Raw genomic sequence first — 5,967 nt, forward strand, 5'->3', positions numbered from 1 at the left:
CAGGCAGGCAGGCAGGCGGCTGAAAAAAACCCCCTCTGGGGTCTTTGGGGCCTTCCTGGTCTGTTGTCGCGCAGGTCGGGGGCTCCCGCGCACGCCGCCAGGTGATCGCAGACAGCAAGATTTGTTAATTTAACAATTAGTGAATTTCTCTACTTCAGTGGGTTCAGGCACTTGGAATGCAGTAGGGTCCAGACAGAAACCCCCATGCTTGGGGAATTCGTACTGGAGTAGGGGACAGATGAATAAGGTAAAGAGCTAAAAATTCGTACCTCTAAGTCTGTTTTTAGGAGTGATAAATGCTCAGTGTTAAAAACAAAATGGAATGAGGAGGGAGTAGTAGTTTAAGGAGGTAGTGACATTTTAGACAGGGCACCAAAGAAGGTGTTCTTGAGATGTCATTGAAGAACAGTAAAGACCTGAAGCATGTGAAGAACCAAGCCATGCAGTCATCTGTGGATAGAGCACACATCAGCCAGTGCAAAGGCCCTGAGGCAGGGAGGTTGAGTTATGATTAAACAAGGCGAGCAGTATGGCAGATGAGAGACAGTGGACAGGGGTAGGAGCTGGGAACAGACAAGTGAAAGGGCTGGGGACTCTGGTTCTGAGATGGATGCTGACCCAGGAAAGACACGTGTGGTTAATGTAGGAGTAGGACTCCAGCTGGGGGAGCCACAGCCCTTTTTCTGCTAGGAACCGCTTTGGCAATCTGGGGGCTGATTTTTAAGTGCAAAAAACCTAAAGCCACAGGGTATAAAGGAGTTAGATTGCACAGGATGCAGTTACACAGCAGCAAGGCCAGTTTCTGACTTGGCAGTGTGTGTGCCTCATTATTAATTCACTCGATAAGACCCAGCGGTAGGTTCGTGCGTGAGGGCTACTATATCCTCCGTGCTCTGCAGAGATCCTGGTGGACGTGGGTTCCGGGAGCCAGCTGGTGCAGTTGAGGGCTCTGGGCAATGCCTGTGTCTTTGTAGAAGCTTCTGCTCAGCTTCCTTAGAAATAAAGGCTGCCTTCCTGCTTCAGTGCTGGGCCTGCCTGGCTCTCTGGAGACCACTGGTCTGCTGGGCGCATCAGGTGCAGAGTGAGTTAAATGGGTCCAAAAGGGTAGGGGTGACATGCAGATCCCTGCATTCCCTGTGGCTTCCAGTGCCTCAAGACAGCCTTCTCCGTTTCCCTGACTGGGTCCTTGTGGCTGAAGATTTCTGGGGGTCTGGCATGTGGCCCTGCTGGGCGGGCAGACTGTCTGGCCTCAGACTGCCTGGTGCCCTCCTCCTGGGAGCCCCGTCCCACCCCGGATGTGGGCCGCGCCAGCCAGGTTCTGTACCCCTGCAGAGGGCGTCTGGGTGTCGTTTCCTCCAGCCAGGCTCAGCCGTCCTGCCCTCTGCACACACCACGGGCTGTGCGCCTCTCCCTGTGCCCCTCTGGGCACACAGGCCTCTCACCCTCGCTGTCCTCTGTCCCTGTCCACTGTCCTCACGGTCCGGGCCTGCTGTGCTTGTGTTGCAGCTGTTCCAGGCCCTGAGCTCCGTGGGCGAGATCCGTCCTCGCTTGGTCTCTGCCTTCCCGGGGTGGCGCCTGCTGCGGAGTAGCCCCGTGCAGATGAGAGAAGCACATGAGCCCCACGCACGACGCAGCCGTGTGCTGCCTGAGGGTCCGGTCTTGTCCAGATCTGTAAGTTCGCTTCCTGTCTGTTTGCTCCCCTTTTCTGTCTGCTTGTGTACTTCTAAGCTGCTTATAACATTTTGTTTTCTTAAATTAAAAACCTGAATCTATAATACCTGTGCAACTGAAGAAATCCACACAATGTTGAGAGGTGCAGGTAGAAAGCAAAAGTCACCAAAGTCTGTCATTCAGAGAGAATGCATAACATTATGGTGTGTATTTCATATAATTTTTTCATCAGATATATTTTGCAAAGATAGGATCATCCTGTCTATTGCATTATAATTATTTGCATTTTTATCAGCATATTTTTGCTTTTTTCATGGATCCAGGAACGTGTTATTGTATCAAGGATGGCTTTAGAGCGTGGCTGGGTTTGACTCTCGGGGCCGTCACTCAGTAGCTGTCTGCTCAGGAGAGTCTGTGAGCTTCACTATTTTCCAGCGTCCCCATCTGTGAGGGGGGCGCAGTAAAAACACTAGCGGTAGGGGAGTGGTGGGATGCTTGGGTTCAGAGGGGCAGCACTTAGAGCAGGGGCTGTGAGCCCCTGGGAGCGACTACCATGGAGATCTGAACATGTGTAGGGCTGGGAGACCCCATGGCTGGTCGCCCCAGCGCCCTGTGCCACTCTCCTGTTGGTGGACGTGAAGGTCACCTGGCCTCTGCACGTACCGGGGTTACTGTTGCAGTGAGTGTCCTTGTGCTTGCATATTTGAATACTTGTCTGATTTGTTTCCTCGGGATACATTTGGAAACGCTGGGATTTCTGGATTCACCTCCTGCAGTGTCCTTCGGGAAGCTTTCAAGTTCATGCCACCGTTAAATCTTATGACGCACTTTTCCTTGCACGGATGTTGGCCTCCCGTTCCTTGTTGATTTTCGCATCAGTGCTGTGTGTGACGTGGAGCCCCCGGCGGGTCTCTGGCCTTGAGGATTGCCTGCCATTCCTTCCTGCCTCAGAGGGTTGGCCCAGCAGGGGCCAGTGGCTGGGCTGCTTCCCTTCCTGGTGGGACCCGTCTCCCCAGGAAGGCCCCTGGCCAGGCTGCCTGCTGCCCCGGGGGTGTGTGGAAGAAGACTGGAGGAGAGGAAAGTAGAGATTTGGTGACGGTGCAGCCAGCCTTGGGACTCTGGGAGCTGTGCTGCACTTACTCGTTACGAATAGTCCAGAGGGTGGCTTTTATAGTAACTTCAGGTAGCATTTAGAGATATTGCTTAAGAGAGCACTTACTGGTTTGCTGATTGAACACAGAACTTCTATACATTTTATTTATTTATTTATTATTTATTTGGTACCGGGGATTGAACTTGGATCCTTGTGCTTGCAAAGCAGGCGGTGGAACCACTGAGCTAAATCCCTGGCCCCTTATAAATTTATTTCTAATGCTTGAATATATTAGGCCTTGAGAAGTTTTCGTTCTCTTCTTGTGACAGATCACATTTTAAAAAAATCATGTTAACGCAGGATTTCTCATATTTGCCTTAGGTACTTGAAATTTGATGATTTGGAAGAAGTACATAATCCAGGGAGATTCTTAGTAATTCACTGTTTGAATCACCTGGAAGATATATTATTCCGATTGCTTTTGGACTATAGGATTTAAATATCAGCATAATTTTCCTAGCACAGTGAACCCAATTATGGCAGCCTGATTGTGATATTTTAATATTTGAGAAAAATATTGGATGATAATTGTCATCAGTGAAGCAAGAGAGAAGGAGGGTGGAATTTCACCTTCCATCTTTCCTGTCATTTCACTCCTCTCTGTTTATTTGATGAGTCGTGGCAAGACTGGAAAGCTGACTTGTATTTGCCTTTTTCTGGGACATCAGTGAGTTTCCACAGGGCTGGCACTCAGGCTGGCAGGTGTGTGAAGCTGTATCAAAGCAAGCACAGATTATCGTTGCAGGGCTGACGATGCTAGAGGATCCCACAGACTCTAGAGGAGATCACTAGCCTTCTTGCTCAGATCAGGAAGCCCGCTTTGGCTTTCAACAGAAGGTTGCACTTGCCTTGTCTTTCCTCCTTTTTGAAGTTCTGATTGTTGTCTGACACCGTGGCATGAGACGCCAGGACTGAATTCCGAAGGACAAGTGCTGCCGAGAGATTCAGCAGGGTCCCGGCTGACTGGCTCCAGGTCATGTCTGAGGTTCAAGGTCTGCTGTTCCACACTCTGACCTCCCACCGGCCTCCCAGCTCCCACAAGAGCTGAAGTCCCTTAGCATTGGCTCTCAACTGAGGACGGTTTTGCTCCCTGAGGGACATCAGGCAGTGTCTGGAGACCCTGCTCAGCACCCTGCGTGCCCAGGTCTGTCTGCAGAAGGAGCAGTCCTGGCACCACAATGTCCAGAGTGAGGAGGATGAACCCCTCCTGCAGAAGTTTGCCAGTTGGGGTGTCACCGGGGTGGCTGGCTGGGCCCGGAGGGTTCTGAGAGGTGTCATTTCCCTGGCAACCTTGTAGACTTGCAGTGTCAGAAACTACCTCTTAGGCATCCTGGAACTGAACAAACCCTAGGACGGTGATGGTGAACCTTTTAGAGCCTCAATGCCTAGACTGCAGCCAAAACCCACTTATTTACCACGGAGTGCGAACAGAGCGATTAAACCTGAATACTGAGGTTTTAGTTTAGAAAAAGAACACACATTAACATCGTTTGTCTTAAACAGAAACACCTGTGCGGTTGGTTTCACATCCCTGCTCCAGCAAGTTGACTGGCATCGGAACCCACAGAACACTGTTCCCAAATTTTTCCCTCCTCACTAAGTCGCATGCCAGATAGGACTGGTGGACACACAGGTGCTTGTGTTGACCCCATGACGCGATCGCTTGCTGTTCACAGAGTGAGCGGGGCCTCAGGTCACTTAGAGCTGCCCCCCCGGAGCCTGGGGTCAGATTAAAGGAGGTTTTTTTTGTTTGTTTTTGTTTTTTAAATTAAAGATACATGAAACTCAAGGTTTGACCATGGGCTCCACTCTTGAGATAGACCGCCATCGAGACAGGACGTGCTGAACCTCCGGGACAAGACTGTCCTTGTTCAAGTGCTAGATGGGTCCTGGGAGCTGACTGCCCTCGTGTTCCTCCCGGTCACTGCCTCTTATGACCCGCACTCATTCTGCTCATCGGTTTGCTCTTCGTAGTCTTGTTGGCATGGAGGAGAGGAACTGGTTCAGAAAGATGTGTCAGGCACTGCTGCATGACAGGGATGATTAATGTGGAGGTTGCTGCCAGGGTGCTGTCCCTCTCTGGGGTGTCTGAGCTTCGTGGGTGGGACTGCCGTGACAGCGTTTCAGTGGGATGGGCAGGACAGCCACCAGGACAGACGTACAGGATTCTGTGCAGTGCGGGGACACAGGCCATTTCCCGCAGAGTGTCTGCTGCGCTCTGTCAGGTGCAGATTTCACACGTGGGAGGATGACCTTACTTCTGAGAGGAGGATGCGAGAAGTCGCTGTCACTGCTGTGGACTGGCTCCTGCCTGGGTGCTGTTCCGAGACTGGCATCAGGTCCCCGTGACGAATGAGTCCAATATACAGCACCATGCACTCTCCTCTCTCCCTCTCCGTAAGGGAAGCGGTCATTCTGCTCATTTCCTTGCGGTGTTGTCAAACCCCAGGAAATACGGCCAGGCTGCAGGGAGTGCGCAGGGGACGTGAAGAGGGATTCTGCAGAGGGCGGCAGTCCTGGCTGAGCCTGACGTGCATTGCCAGGGTCCTGCTGAGTCACTCCGCAGAGTCACGACCGTCAAGGGCTGTCATAAGCAGTGCTCCTTGCTTTGGATCATGTCAGCACTGCCCAGGCTGGAAAGATCACAGAGAAACAGCAGCAGAGGGTGGGTGTGGAGCAGGGAGTGGAGGTGTCGGATGTGCACATTTTTCTTCCCCCAAACCTGCGGGTCGGGGTATGCTCTGCGCCACCCCCGCCCCTCCCAGCCATTCCCTGGCTCTAACAGGAAGAGGGATCCTGATTTCCACACTGACGGGATGCAGACGGCAGAAGGCCCGAGGCCTGGCCCTGGCACTCTGTAGTGGTGAGGCATGGTTGTGGGGTAGCTTCTCTGAGGCTTAACGTCCACTCACAGAATGGGAACAGTCACATTTGCACCGGCAGACTGAGGCCAGAGGAGATGGGTGTGAAACTAAGAGGGAGCTTGGCGTGTTGGAGACTCAGAAAATGCTAGTTACCAACTCTGTTGAGAAGTCACGCAGGGTGTGGGTACCCGAGAGGGCTGTGCATGACTCAAAGTCGAAATGAGAAGTAGTGGTTACATCTTTTCTGAAAATCCAGTTTAAATTAAAAAAAAAAAAAAA

General features: G+C 51.8%; 1 protein-coding gene across 5 annotated transcripts in view; it reads left to right on the forward strand.

Moving 5' to 3' along the window:
• Kcns3 (potassium voltage-gated channel modifier subfamily S member 3) overlaps positions 1–5,967 on the forward strand; it is a 42,309-nt gene that overhangs the window by 18,460 nt on the left and 17,882 nt on the right. For 2 of the 5 annotated variants that reach the window (XM_033762877.1, XM_010607443.2), the window contains exon 2: positions 1,507–1,671. The exons of 1 other annotated variant lie outside the window; for it this stretch is intronic. The gene's annotated coding sequence lies outside the window, so the exon portion shown is untranslated. Of the gene's footprint in view, positions 1–1,264; positions 1,672–1,994; positions 1,999–5,967 lie in introns of those variants that run through there. 2 more of the 5 variants (XM_010607444.2, XM_019205040.2) reach the window with 2 other exon arrangements.

This window comes from Fukomys damarensis, unplaced genomic scaffold, assembly GCF_012274545.1.
Source record: "Fukomys damarensis isolate Sample0158 unplaced genomic scaffold, DMR_v1.0_HiC HiC_scaffold_2, whole genome shotgun sequence".
NCBI classification, from domain to species: Eukaryota; Metazoa; Chordata; class Mammalia; order Rodentia; family Bathyergidae; genus Fukomys; species Fukomys damarensis.